Source organism: Chenopodium album, chromosome 12 (genome assembly GCF_948465745.1).
Source record: "Chenopodium album chromosome 12, dcCheAlbu1.1, whole genome shotgun sequence".
Taxonomy (NCBI): domain Eukaryota; kingdom Viridiplantae; phylum Streptophyta; class Magnoliopsida; order Caryophyllales; family Amaranthaceae; genus Chenopodium; species Chenopodium album.
This window is the reverse complement of record NC_137845.1, coordinates 55074050-55088192: the sequence shown is the minus strand read 5'-3', so window position 1 is coordinate 55088192 and position 14143 is coordinate 55074050. Positions and strand designations below refer to the sequence as shown.

Genomic DNA, 14143 nt, shown 5'->3' with positions numbered 1-14143 from the left:
ATTAACCTTGTTGAATCCATCACTGTTGCAAAATTAACCTAGTGTCATCATACAAATTATACCCATAACAAAAATCTTCTTGTTATAATACGTATCTAAACATTTAATCCAAATAATTATGGACATAATAAAAAACATTACAAAGATTAAAGTTGAGTAACTAATAACTTTATAATTACTAACTTCTTTAATTTGACGGATGGATAATATAAGAAAGTTATCCATACTATTTGAAAAGTAAAATTTCAAAAATGTCCTTAAAAAACTATATCCTAGCTACATTTGGTACCAAACTTAGAATGGTGATGAATGAAGTAGCTAGCCAATTAAGTTGCTTGAAGGCAATGACTAGTCGGATACTCTTGTGTTAGTTGATGGCTTGAAGCAATATAATGGTGGCTATCTACTATTCTAGTCTGTATATATTAGACCATACTTGCTTTCATTGCTTTGGTTTCAATATTGTATGCGCAGCCGTCGCATTACTTTTGCATGCTAATGGAATTGGTACTAACTAATTAACCAAAGCTAGAAGAGTAGGTACCTCGTGCTTTCTTTATTTTCAGGATGTTACAGGGTTCATGTTTTACGTGCTTTAGCAATTTAACCCCATTTTTTAAAATTCTAATTTTTTAAATGCCGGATTAATTGGAATATATAGTTAAATTATGTAATTATTATTGTGGATATCAACTACTATTCATACGAGTAGTTGGTTAAAATGTTGGGATTGTATTCAAAATCTAATTAAGATGAAAATGTTTATTTACTTAGTTGCCTTTTCATTGTACATTTTTCTACAAACTAAGATTTTAAATGTCTTAAGCAAAAGGCAAAAGCTAACGAACGTCCCGGGGGCGTTGGATAAGCTACCTAAAAGTAGAAAGATTAAATTAAAATGAACATTAATTTCACTGATCGACTCGTGATTTTGTCATGCTTTCCCAAATTAATACCAGTTTAGGTATTATTTTAAATGCTTGTTCGTTAGCAAGATCCATATTTAAAAAAAAAAAAGAAAATCTTCAAGGATATTGATACAAAGTAGATAAATGTAACAAAATATTCAATCATAGGGCCTGTTCTCATTGACTGAACTCAGCTGAACTGAACTGAATTGAAATGAATATTTTATAAGAGAAGGAAATTAGGAGCTGAACTGAATTGAGCTGAACTGAATTGAGCTGAACTAAATTTCAACGTAAGAGAACAGACCCATAATTCTCATATTACCCATAGAACATGACCAACATACTTTTTTAACATCTATTTCAATAATTAAACCTTATCAATTTCGCTTATCTACCAACTTACGAAACTTAATCGCAAAATACTTAAATTATAAATGTATCCATTATTCATTATTGATTATTACCTAAACCTCTTGACAACTACTTGGTCATGCAATTATCACATACGTAGTACAAGTTATTTTTAAAAACTTGAATTAATCATACAGCACACAAACATAAAAAATTTGCACAACCATTCAACTATATTGGTTTGACCAAAAATAATTTTAACAAGCACACAATTAAAGAATAAGATCAATTGAATTAGTAGTAGTGCTAATACCAAACACCTCAAAGAATAATTCAAAAAATTAAACTAAACAAACCAACTTTCTTCAATCCTTCCTTTTTTTTTTTTTTTTTTTTTTTTTTTTTTATATCACTGTAATAAAATTATCATTATTAATAAAGTCTTCCATTTTTTCGGCTTTAATGTCTTAAAATTTTTCCAATCAATCTACCTTTTATTATTCTTACATAAAAAAACCTTCATTTCAATTTATAATACTACGTATATGCTTTTATAATTTCATTTCATCTGATTATTACTGGGAATTTTTCTCTCTCTTTCTCTCTCCTCCTCCATTAATGGCGGTTTCTCCGACGGTTTTCCCGCAACGCCGGCGACGACCATCTCCGACGTCGTTTCTCTCTCCTCAGCTCTCCACCGCCCACCTCCTCCGCGCACTCCACTCTCTCTCCTCCGAGATCTCCGCCCTCAATCCTCCTCGCTTCCTCTTCAAGCGAAACTCCACTTCGATTATCCGGAAATGCTGTCTTCTCGCCGTCATCTTCGAAGAAGTTTTCCGGCAGTTTAATCACCATTTCTCTGCGCGTTTTTCGCCTTCCTCGCTTCTCTGCTTCGAAGAGATGTTCATCGTTTTACAGCGAATCAGAGCTTTGATTGAAGATTGCTCTAATGGCGGAAGCAAACTATGGCTTCTGATGCAGATTGAGCCGATTTCCAGTAGTTTCCATGAGTTGACTTTGGATTTGTGGACTTTGCTTGAAATTCTCCCCAAAAGTGAGCTTAATTTGAGCGAAGATGTTGATGAATTGCGGAATTTGTTGATCAAACAGTGTCGTGAAGATAAATCGTTTGTTGATCCTTCCGATAATCGATTGCGAATTGAGGTTTTCACCATGCTTGATTCGATTAAGAAGGAGATTGTTCCTGATCACTCGAAACTCGCCGAATTGTTCGCGAAACTCGGAATGAGCGACTCAGCGAGTTGCAGAGAGGAGATCGAGTGGTTGGAAGACGAAATTCAGTGTCAAACCGACGAGAAATCAAAATCAGAGGTGATTTCGTTGATCGGACTTGTGAGATACACGAAATGCGTGCTTTTCGGCGCTTCATCGAGTATAAATTCCGACGAAAATTTTCGCCGGAATTCTTCGTCGGAGGCGAATATTCCGGCGGATTTCCGGTGTCCCATTACGCTTGATCTGATGTCTGACCCTGTTGTTGTGGCGACAGGACAGACGTACGATCGAACCTCAATTATGCTTTGGATCGAATCAGGTCATAACACGTGTCCCAAGACTGGTCAAACATTGGTCAACACAAACTTGGTGTCTAACAGAGCGTTGAAGAGCTTGATTGCTATGTGGTGTAGGGAGCGGAGGATTCCCTTTGGGGCGGCCGAGAGTAGTGAAGGTCAAAACGGCGTCGCTTTGAATAAGGCGGCGCTCGAGGCGACAAAGATGACGGTGTCGTTTTTGTTGGAGAAGTTAGGGTCTGATTCGCAGGCGGTTGATATGGTTAACCGGGTTATATATGAGCTTAGGGTGTTTGCTAAGACCGATTCGGATAGCCGAGCTTGTATAGGGGAAGCCGGGGCAATCCCGTTGTTGGTAAGGTACTTGGGGTTGGATCATCCAAAGCTACAGGTTAATGCTGTTACGACGATACTTAACTTGTCGATTCTTGAGGCGAATAAGGCTAGGATCATGGAGACCGATGGGGCGTTGAATGGTGTTATTGAGGTGCTACGTTCGGGTGCAACATGGGAAGCTAAGGCCAATGCGGCTGCAACAATGTATAGTTTATGCGCGGTGAGTGCTTATAGGAAGAGACTTGGGAAGAAGACTCGCGTTATTAAAGGATTGCTCGAGCTTGCTAGGGAAGGGCCTACGAGCTCTAAGAGAGATGCCTTGGTCGCGATATTGACCTTAGCGGGAGATAGAGAGACTGCAGGGAGGTTGATTGAAGGTGGGGTGTTGGATATGATAAAGGAGGTTATGGTCGAGCTACCAGAGGAAGCAATGACTATTATGGAAACGGTTGTTAAGAAAGGGGGTTTTGTTGCAATTGCTGCAGCTAGCCATATGATCGGGAGACTAGTGGCCGTGTTGAGAAGTGGTACCGATAGAACAAAGGAGAGCGCAATTGCCACCCTAGTAATTATTTGTCGGAAAGGAGGAGCAGAAATGGTAGCAGAGCTAGCAAGGATAACAACCATTGAAATGACCATTTGGGAGTTGATGGGTACAGGGACCGCGAGGGCTAAGAGGAAAGCTGCTTCGCTAATGCGAATACTCCGAAGGTGGGCAGCTGGTTTGGAAGGAGATGTATTGGAGGAGTTCTCTATGACCATGGCATTACAATGAATTCATAGTATGCGCCATTGTCGTTTAATTGTACAAAAACAAAGGTAGTTTGACAAAATTCTTTTCTTTTTTTCGCCTTTGAATTTAATTCCAATATCATTTGTACATGTCCTACATAGTTGTAATTGTTTCCTTTGATCATTTATACACAAAACATGTCAATAGTCATTTGTTTTTCTGTTGTGTGAATAAACTTAGAACTTCTTGTTTGTTATTAGCTAGCTACACTTGTTCCCCTGAAACCTTTTCGAGATAAACACAACACTACACTTGTTCTGTATTAGCAGTAACTTAAAATTCAGAACTTGTTTGTGTGTAATTAATCCTAGAAAGTTAGTCCAATAAACATTGAATTAATTCCGTTTTAAACTATCGAAAGTTTGCTTCAGTTTTTCTGCTATGATTTGGTCGAGTTTACTGCAGTGTAGCACCTGTATTAGATTGCTAACTTGGTTGTCCAGTGGCTTATGGTTCTGATAGAAACGAACGTTCTGTTATGAATCGTTATACCGAAATTCAGCTAGTGACGTTCTTTGAATTAAGGCAACAAGTTGTCTTGTATTAGCTGTTGCCAGCCTCGCCACCTCTGGCTTTCTCTAAGCATGTCTGAGTGAATATGAAGTTAACTTATTCATGCAGCCAAAACCTAAGCCTAGTAGAAGAAACAGTGTTCCTTTATCTACCACCAACTAGTTCTGGTAGAAAACTTCTCTGTATGCTGCAAAGTTTCTCATCTATTCTTTGACATTTCTTCTCAAGATAGCTAAGACATAAAACAAAAATGTGAGGAATAATGCAAGTATTTTAGTATTTATGTTTGGAGCATATTAATTTCATATAATCAATTGATCATACATTCGAAAGTGTAGGTTGGTGTAGTTGGTAAATTGGTAGATTGGCATGATTCTTATTACATTTTGAGTTCACTGAGTGAGTATTTCTTTTATTCTCATGTCCCACTTCATGAACCTAATCTATAGGTTGATATTGAATTGGATTTAGAAAATTTGTCTTTTATGCGAGTTTTATTAATTTTATCTATTATATGAGACAATTATTATGAAACAAAACAAACTATTAGTTGAATATGAACCTCAACCATTGCTTAATTCTTCTCTTATAAGTTATACGGAGTACACAAAGTAGAAAAACAATTTTTGACAATTGGAAAAATATTCTCCACTAATTACTTCCTTTTTCTTGGTGCTAAAAAGTAAAAATATTCTCCACTATAATAGAATAGGGAATTAAGGATCATTTCTTAGTCATTGCTCTTTAATTTTTTTCCTACATCACCTTTTCCTTTTTATTTTTTTAAAAAAAAGGTAAAATAAAAAAAAAAAAAAAAAGGCGAAATTGACAATCCCAATACCAAAATCTACTTGAAAACATTATCTGCCTACTCATCATTGACATGAATCACATGATAAAAAAAAAAAATAAATAAATAAATAAAAACTTTATCCAACATAAAAATAAAATTGACATTTAAAAAAAAAGCAATAAAATTGACATTTAAAAAAAAAAAGAAAAAGAAAAGAAAAGAGGTGGGTCATATGATATGATATGACGGCCCAAACTTCGAATAAACTGAATGTGCCGCCAACAATGTTAAATGTTACAGTGAATGCCATCTATTTTTGTCTCCCACCTAAATTAATTAAAACCCACAGTCCCACCTTATAAAAAAAAAAAAAAAAAAAAAAAAAAAAAAAAACACTCTTTTTCTCTTTCTTTCACGCGGTTATTTTTTTGGATCTCTACAAATCTACAATGTCTCTACTCTAGTCTAGCCTTTTGAGCTTAATAGATTGATTCTATGTTTCATTATTTGTATTTTACAATTTTCTCTGAAGTGTGAAGAAAAGAATATTTTACCATTATGGTTAAGGTGTCGGCAATCCTCAATTTACGAGCAATATTGTATACTCCCCCCTCCGTTAATGATGGTGCCTTATGAGCAATTTTCACGAAAAGTAATAAACATAAATAAAATAAAGTAAAAGTATATTAGAAAGGTAAATTTACATTGGGTAATAAAAAAAGTAGAGAGAAAAAGTAGATAATGTACATGGAAAAGCAAATTTTATATGAAAAAGTTAAATTTGCACAAATATTGTTGCAAAGAGGAAATTTTAGTAAAAAATTAATATTTATGATACTTAAAAAAATCAAATAGGACTAATTTTGAGAGTTAAAATTAGTCATAAAAGACTATTAATAAGGGACAGAGGGAGTAAGAGTAATTTCTCATTATTTGATTTTTGTAGGAGTGTATGATTTGGATGATGCCTCAAATTATTCTAATGTTTCATGTAATTAATAGGCTTCATATCACATGCCCGAGTTACTGCATGCATTATTTATATCTTTATTAATGTTTAATTTTTAGCATATATTCATAATAGGGTAATAGATTAGTGACTAATATTTTAGAGTTTAAACCAATATATGACGACTCTTCTAAATGTTTTTTCACACCATAATAATGTAATACGTAGTATAAATTTAGATTCTTGATTAAAAAAATTTGATTTTAAATAAGAGTAAAAGAAAACATGATAGTTAATAATAGGTGAGAACAATGAATATTACTCTGCAGTACGTGGTAAAATACATATTTTCATACTTCTTTCTAAGGGTCTATTCACTTCAGCTTAATTTCAGCTTAGTTCAGTTCAGCTCCAATCACTTCAGTTCAGTTCAGTTCATTTCATTTCAGCTCCAATCAGTTCAGTTCTGTTTAGCTTCTATTTCCTTCTCTCATAAAATATTCATTTTAACTCTATTCAGTTCAGTTCAGTTCAGCTCCAATAAGTTCAGTTTAGTTCATTTCATCTCAGTTTAGTAATGTGAACAGGCCCTAAGAGAGCTCCAGTTTATATTCATGTTTCGTTTATGCAAGAACAACTTTGTAAATAACTCAACAAAATATTCCAGTCAACATTTACGAGACCTGTATTTTATAATATTTATTGACTTATTTATAAAAATGCCACTAGATACACTTTTTTTTTACTTATCATGAAGATAAAAATGTATTTAATAAAAGATCTTGACCAAGCTTGTGAAAGTTTCTAAGATTTCCAAGATGTAAATTTATATCTCCACCGCTCAAACTACCTTATGAAAAGACAAAGTAAATATCTTTAGGGAAAGCAAAAGCTTTACAAGGTCCCATTTAAAATTGGCACTTTGGGCACATTTGAAGTAATAAGACATGATTTATCACGAATTTGATGCAACCTACCACAACATTGTTCGTATTAGGTCGTGAGAAATCAACATGCCAGGACAAACTTCAGCCTAAAATTTTTCTATGGATAGAACTATATATATTGCGTGACTCGATATGTAGGGCAATATATAATGTCTGATTTGATGGCTTGAATTGGCACAAGACTCAATATGTAAGGCATATAAAATATACTCCGTAATGTCTAATTTGACGGCTTGAATTGGCACGAGACCATCATGTTGTACCATGAGTCATGCTTGATCGATAATAGGAGCCTGAGTATGATCAATTACCATACGCTCATATTTAGGTATATGACTTTTAATAATCCCCACTAGAAACACTTTGATGGTGGAGATCTCTTACCCTTCCTTCTCACTTGAAAGTATATGACCCGTAAATGGATCAAAAAAACCATAAGCGTTAAGGTACAATTAGTCGATTAGGGTCTTTCTTCTTACCTTTATAAAAATAAAAAAATAATAATAATAAAAAAAAACACCCTTGGTATAGGGCTATACCAAAAATACAAGTGTAATTTTGAACGGAGTACTTTTTTTGCTTGTACATGAGTGTTAGATTTCGGGAAAACTCCTTGGGTTGGAGTGTGTACCATTGAATAATATATATAGTGTTACAATACTAGTCCTAATCTTGTTAGGAAACCTAGTACGATAAGAATACAAACTATATCACAAATATATACAAATATATCCTACTCTGCGACAAATATTATAATTATCCTATAATATCTATCACACCCCCGCAGTCGTAGCGGGAGGAGGGCGTACGCTAAGACTGGACCTAAATTCCAGAAATAAATCTCGTGGTAGGCCTTTGGTGAAAATGTCTGCAAACTGATATCTAGTAGGAATATGCAAAACCCGAACTTGTCCCAAAGCAACCTTTTCTCGAACAAAATGAATATCCATCTCCACATGTTTGGTGCGTTGGTGTTGTATCGGGTTGCCAGAAAGGTAGATAGCACTGACATTATCACAATAAACAATAGTAGCCTGCCATAGAGGACAATGTAACTCAAGTAAAAGATTACGAAGCCAACATGCCTCTGAGACAACATTCGCGACGCCTCGATATTCTGCTTCTGCACTCGACTTATTACTTACAAATTGGGTAAAGAGTCCATTAGTTATATTATTCATGCCTAATTTTATTAAGGGCTATTGTGGTTGTTGATGGAAACATGAAACAAAGACCTAATTTTCTCATTATTATATTGATAACGAAAAGTCATTTATAACATGCATATATTTCCTCTACTCCTCTATATGAACGTGGAAGCGCAGCCATTCCACCCTTATTTAATGAATCCTCTATTCGGACCAATGACTTATTTGACTAAAATTAGTAGCAAAGAACCATTGGAATTGTTTATGACCATCCCTATGTGAATGTGACCATTCCAACGGTAGGTTTATTTAATACTCCCTCCGTTCCCCTTTAATAGTCTCTTATGGGCATTTTTCACGGAAATTAATAAACACAAATAAGAATAGTAAAAGTACATTGAAAAAGTAAATTGATATTGAATATGCAAAAAAAGTAGAGAGAGAAAGTAATAAAAGTACATGAGAAAACAAAATTTACATGGAAAAGTTAAATTTGCACAAATACTGTTGCAAATTGGAGGAAATTTTGGTAAAAAATTAATATTAATGGTTGTTGAAAAAAAGCAAATGGGGTGAACATTTTGGGACTAAAATTTGCCCATAAGATACTATCAAAAGGGGACGGAGGGATTACTCATAGCAATAATCATGGTAAAATCCCAAATAGATTATTCTCTATTTAGAATTTTTATGCGCTACCAGTTAATTCAATTTATACTTGTAGATGAAACACGTATCAAGTATTCAAGTTAGACCCTTACACGCGACGTCTAGCGCAAGTCACCCATGAGTATTTTAATAAGTCACCCTAAATAATTTTGAAAGTATTGACATGCATGGCTAATCAATGAGAGCATAACCTGTTGACCCAAACAGTCCAAATCAACCCTTCAATCTAGCAAGTTTGGTGATTAAGTTGGCACAGCCCAATCCATTCTCTTAACTTAAAATTGATGATTTTTAAAAGAAATTGATTTCTGAAATTAAAGATACAACCGATTGCAAATAAGAATTTGCACAAAACCTCTTAATCAATCTATTAACTAATATTAAAACAAAACGTTGTTGACATCATTTCTTCTTCAAATTGTATATGTCACTTTGACATAAATTTTTTTTTTCTCGCAAATTTGCTATGATGATGTCATTAGTTTTAGTTATTTATTTTTTATTTTTTTTATGCTTTATTCTTTATCCCTACCGAGTCTTTTTTTTTTCTTTTTCATATTAATATTTCAATGTTCAAAAGTGTTCATTATGTTTTTTTTTGGCATATTTTATAAGTAATATGCTTACAGTAGAAATTACTTACCATGTATACTAAAAAATTAAAAACTTTCTATATCCGTATTATAAACAAATCTTACAATGTGTTTTGTTTAAAACTGTGCATCGCACGAAAACTAAACTAATATCATATAAAATAAAACCCTTACAAATACTAATAATTAAACGACATATAATCACTTTAATCTTTACAATAAAAAAAGTTGATATTCGCAAATACAGGTACAACCGATTTCACATACAAATTTTATGTTCCGATTTAGGAAGGCCCAAAGTGAGAACGAGTGCGGACATTAATGTAATGAACTACCACAAGGCCCATCTCAATGTGTGTGTTAAGTTGATGGCACCGACACGGCTGTATAGCTGACCCAAATCCTATTCCCCCCAACAACACCAAAGGTGGCACAGCATTACTTACTACTACGTACGACTACTCGTACTTAAAAAGTCTCCTTTTAAAAACCAAGCCAAAAACACGGTTACACACTGTTTCAAACCACCTTACTTTCAACGAACTTTCATAATATTAGTCTACCTTTTACTTTTATTTGTCATACCTCAACCACCCCCTTATATTAGATTTTCTTATATAATCTCAACCTTAGGTTATAGCACCTCATTTATTTCATATTCCATATTTCATTTCATTTTTATTCTTTCTTCCTCTAAAAGAAGCTTTATTATTTTATACCTACACCAAAATTAAAAAACAACATCTCATCATCTATTCATCTTTATTTCAAAGTTGAAAAAATGGCATCAAAAGTGTTGTTTATGTTATCATTGGTAGTATTATTGGTTACTACTTGCCATGCAAGGCCGCTCTTAAAAGGGTTTGCTCTAAATAACAATGTTTTGATTGCGACCGCCTCAGCACCAATCTTAAACATTGCTCTGCCTACGCAGTTTTTCAAGGCTGCCACGGAGCAACCATCTTCGCTTCCAAGTGGTGGCAATGCTGGCGGAGGCACAAACCTTGACGTTGAAGATAATAACAACATGAGCAAGTACAACAACATGAAGTTGAGGTCATTGGTGTTAGCTGCCCTACCAAGGGGCACTAAGGCTAATTCTGGCCCTAGCAAGAGGCACAATGAGTTCAATACTTAGAAGATCATAAACAAGCTCAAGTTTTTCAAGATCATATTTTTTAAAAAAACTGACCAATACTATTCTTTTATTCATTCTTTGATTTCATAGCTGTTATTAGGATTATTATTTAATCATTCCTTTATTCTTTAGTTAGATTTTGACACTTTGTCATTGTAAATTATTTATGCAAATTCATTATATACTTGGTAGGTAATATAGTAGAATTGAGAGAGAAAAAAAAAAAAAAAAAAAAAAAAGTTAAGCATATCATAGTGATGTAATAGATTGATTCCAATACCTACTTTTTATTCGAATATTGGACGGCATGTGAAATATAAACAACATTTTCTCATATGTCTATCTTTGTCACTTCTATAATTAAATCATCCTTTGGTTCTCGTTGGTAAATTGTTTTCTTCGACTTATTAATTATAAGTTTTTAATTGAACGTGTGATCGAGTTTTGTGTAATGTAAGTGATTTTAATTAATTAATATGAAAATATAAGTTTTGTTTGATTTACTAGTGTTTTTATTACGTATATACAATTAGTTTTCGACATTTACAGATCAAATATGATTGGTTTAAGTTGAAAAAATAAGCTTATGTTATTTATAAACTTTTGAAAGTGATGATTATTGATATCAATCTTAATGACGATTAGTTGCATGATTAGATAAGATTCTATTTCTTAAGATTTAGTGTACAAGTATACTCTTCCTAGCTTAATTAGTCTACTTCTAGTACTATATAGTCAAAAGAACTTATAATCCTTATTAATTAGAAAGTGACGTTTTTAAAAAGTAGTAACTAATCACACCAAGAACAAATAAATAAAACAATATGATGTGTAAAGAATAAAGTATAAAGATGCATCATTAACCTAAAATTTATGATTCAAAAGCAGTGGCCTGCAGGAGACACTTATCTTTGGGACTTAGTGACTTATAGCTATAAACTTATTGTATCATGCCAAAATAAATTTACATATTCAAATGAAAATGAAATCTACTCTCTCCATAACTATTTAATCTTTACATTTGGAATCTTTTTATGAGAGAAAAATGATATAAGTGTAAAGATTAAAAAGTGACAGAGGAAGTACGTATTACTCTCGAGATGAATCCATAGGACAATAATACTTATGCGGGATTTTGTTTCATTCTACACATTGTGTAATTTTAATATCAACCTTTTATAATCTTGTCATTCATGAATTGAAATCTTTAACGACAATAGATAGAACTATTTAGACTTTTTTTTCTTTTCAAAACATAATATTGGTCATTAGACAAAGTTGGCTTTCTTATTGCTTGTGAATGGACACCATTAAATAATTATAAAATAAGATAAGATAAAATGCATTGCACCCGTACGTGCACAACTTTATTTGTATCAACAACAACACACATAAACTAGGATTTGAACAAACAAGAATGATGGCAAATACAAAATTTCAATCCAAATTTGATTATGTTCAAGAATTATGACATAATTTAGAAGATAGAAGAATTACTAAACTTCTTATCAATATGTGTGAAATAAGTGCATGGATGAAAATTTCAATAATTCAATTAGTCATAGTTTAGTTAAAGTTGAACCACAAAGTTTTGGCCCTAATTTGAAGATGGAAGTTATGTTTGTTTGTTTTGTGTGTGTGTGTTTTTTTTTTCATGAATAATAACTTTGACTTCTTAGTGGCCAATTTTAATACCTATCAATTAATTTCTTTCTTATATTTATTTTTATTAAAAAAAACCATGATTAGGGGCCAGCAACCAAGGCAAAGGCTGTTCCTTGTTTTACACGTTACATGTTGACTGGCTAATTCAATTATTTAAATAAATTTTTAATTCAGAAACTCAACAAAAAATTTGGCCGTCAAACTTGACTAAAAATTAAGTACATGTCACATTTTATTACTAACAAGTAGGCCTGGTTATTGGGAGGGTCGGTGCGGGTCATTAGCGGGGCGGGTCGATTGCGGTTCAAGAGAAATATTTAGCGGGTCAGGGGCGGGTCAGGGTCGTTGTGGGTTAGGGGCGGGTCAGGGTCAATGCAAAATTTAAAGGGTCAATAGAGGGTCAGTACTAAAATTCAAAATCAATTAATTTAAGTCAAAAACTAAAAATCATACCCAAAAATCTCATAATATTTACATACTCATCTTCATATTCTCTCTCCTCCTCTCTCACTCTCCATCCATGCGTGCTCTATGGCAGGGGCTTCAATGCATCATCTTCCCCAAATCTTCCAAAATCTCAATTGCAATTTGCAATGTTACCTTCAGTTGATATTAAATTGACATTCTTACCTTCAATACTTCATCTTTCCCAAATTTCCAAAAATCTCAATTGCAATCTTACCTAGTCATTTGCTTGATATTGTCAATTGCAATCTTATCATCAATTTCCTTAAATCTCCCCACCGTCATCTTGGAAATAGATGGATTTTATTTTGATAAAAAGTAAATTAAAATCGAAAAGAGAAGAAGGTGAGAATTAGAATAAAATCAGAATTTGATTTTGATTACGAAGTACAGAGTAGATGAATTTTTTAGGAAAATAGGGATTTGGGGTTGAGAATTAGGGATTTTGACTGAATAAAAAAGAGACTAAAATTTCAGAGTTAGAGAGAAGTAGAGAACGTAACTCTTAAGCTCTTATTGGGCTGTCTATTAGTATTTCCTTAATTATTGGGCTTTAACTGAAAAACCCTATAACAACCCTATAAGATATGACCCTATAAATACCCTGTCCATTAAAATTAAAAAGGGTCAAGACTCTTTAATTATGAGCCCGGCCCTTTTGCCATTGGGTAGCCCTGTCCAATTACCAGACCTACTAACAAGTATTTATTTATTTACTATAAAAAGATATACAAATATTGACTTTGGTGACTAGCAGTGGGCCGATCTAATCCAGTCCAGGTTGGCAATTGGTATCAGGCTTCGTATTTGGAGGACCCACTTTAATTAATATTTGATCCAATAACACCCATTTTATTTTTTTTCATTTTATTATTTTTATTTTATTATTAAAAGTAGGTAAATTGACGGCAACGTCCAAACCAAATAACATTCTTCATTCTTGTAATCTTGTATGAAAGGAAAGGGTTGTATTTTAGAAGAAATCGAAGACACAAATTCTAAGATTAAGTTTATAAATTTCTTATACTAATTTCGGTAAAATATGTATGTGAAAACTCCAACGTAATTAACATATAAACATATATCTCGTATTGACTAAAGAGTATATAATATCTTAAATTATTATCAGGTTGTTTAATAGATTTTTTTTTTCCTTCTAATAGACAAGTATCAAGCTCATAAACTTTAAATTTTCATGCTCCGATCTAGTTATACATACACGGAGAATCGTAATAATGATTTATTAAACTAAATAAATAAAAAAAAAACTTCTTAACCTCTACAAATATTGATTGTAGGCTAACATACAAAAACATAGGAAACCACCCGAGTTTGTAAGT

The 14143-nt window shown here is 33.0% G+C and overlaps 1 pseudogene; it reads left to right on the top strand.

The window, feature by feature from the left end:
* The first annotated feature begins 1770 nt into the window (after positions 1 to 1770).
* Positions 1771 to 4114, top strand: LOC145570649 (U-box domain-containing protein 16 pseudogene; annotated as a pseudogene).
* Positions 4115 to 14143: the final 10029 nt, after the last annotated feature.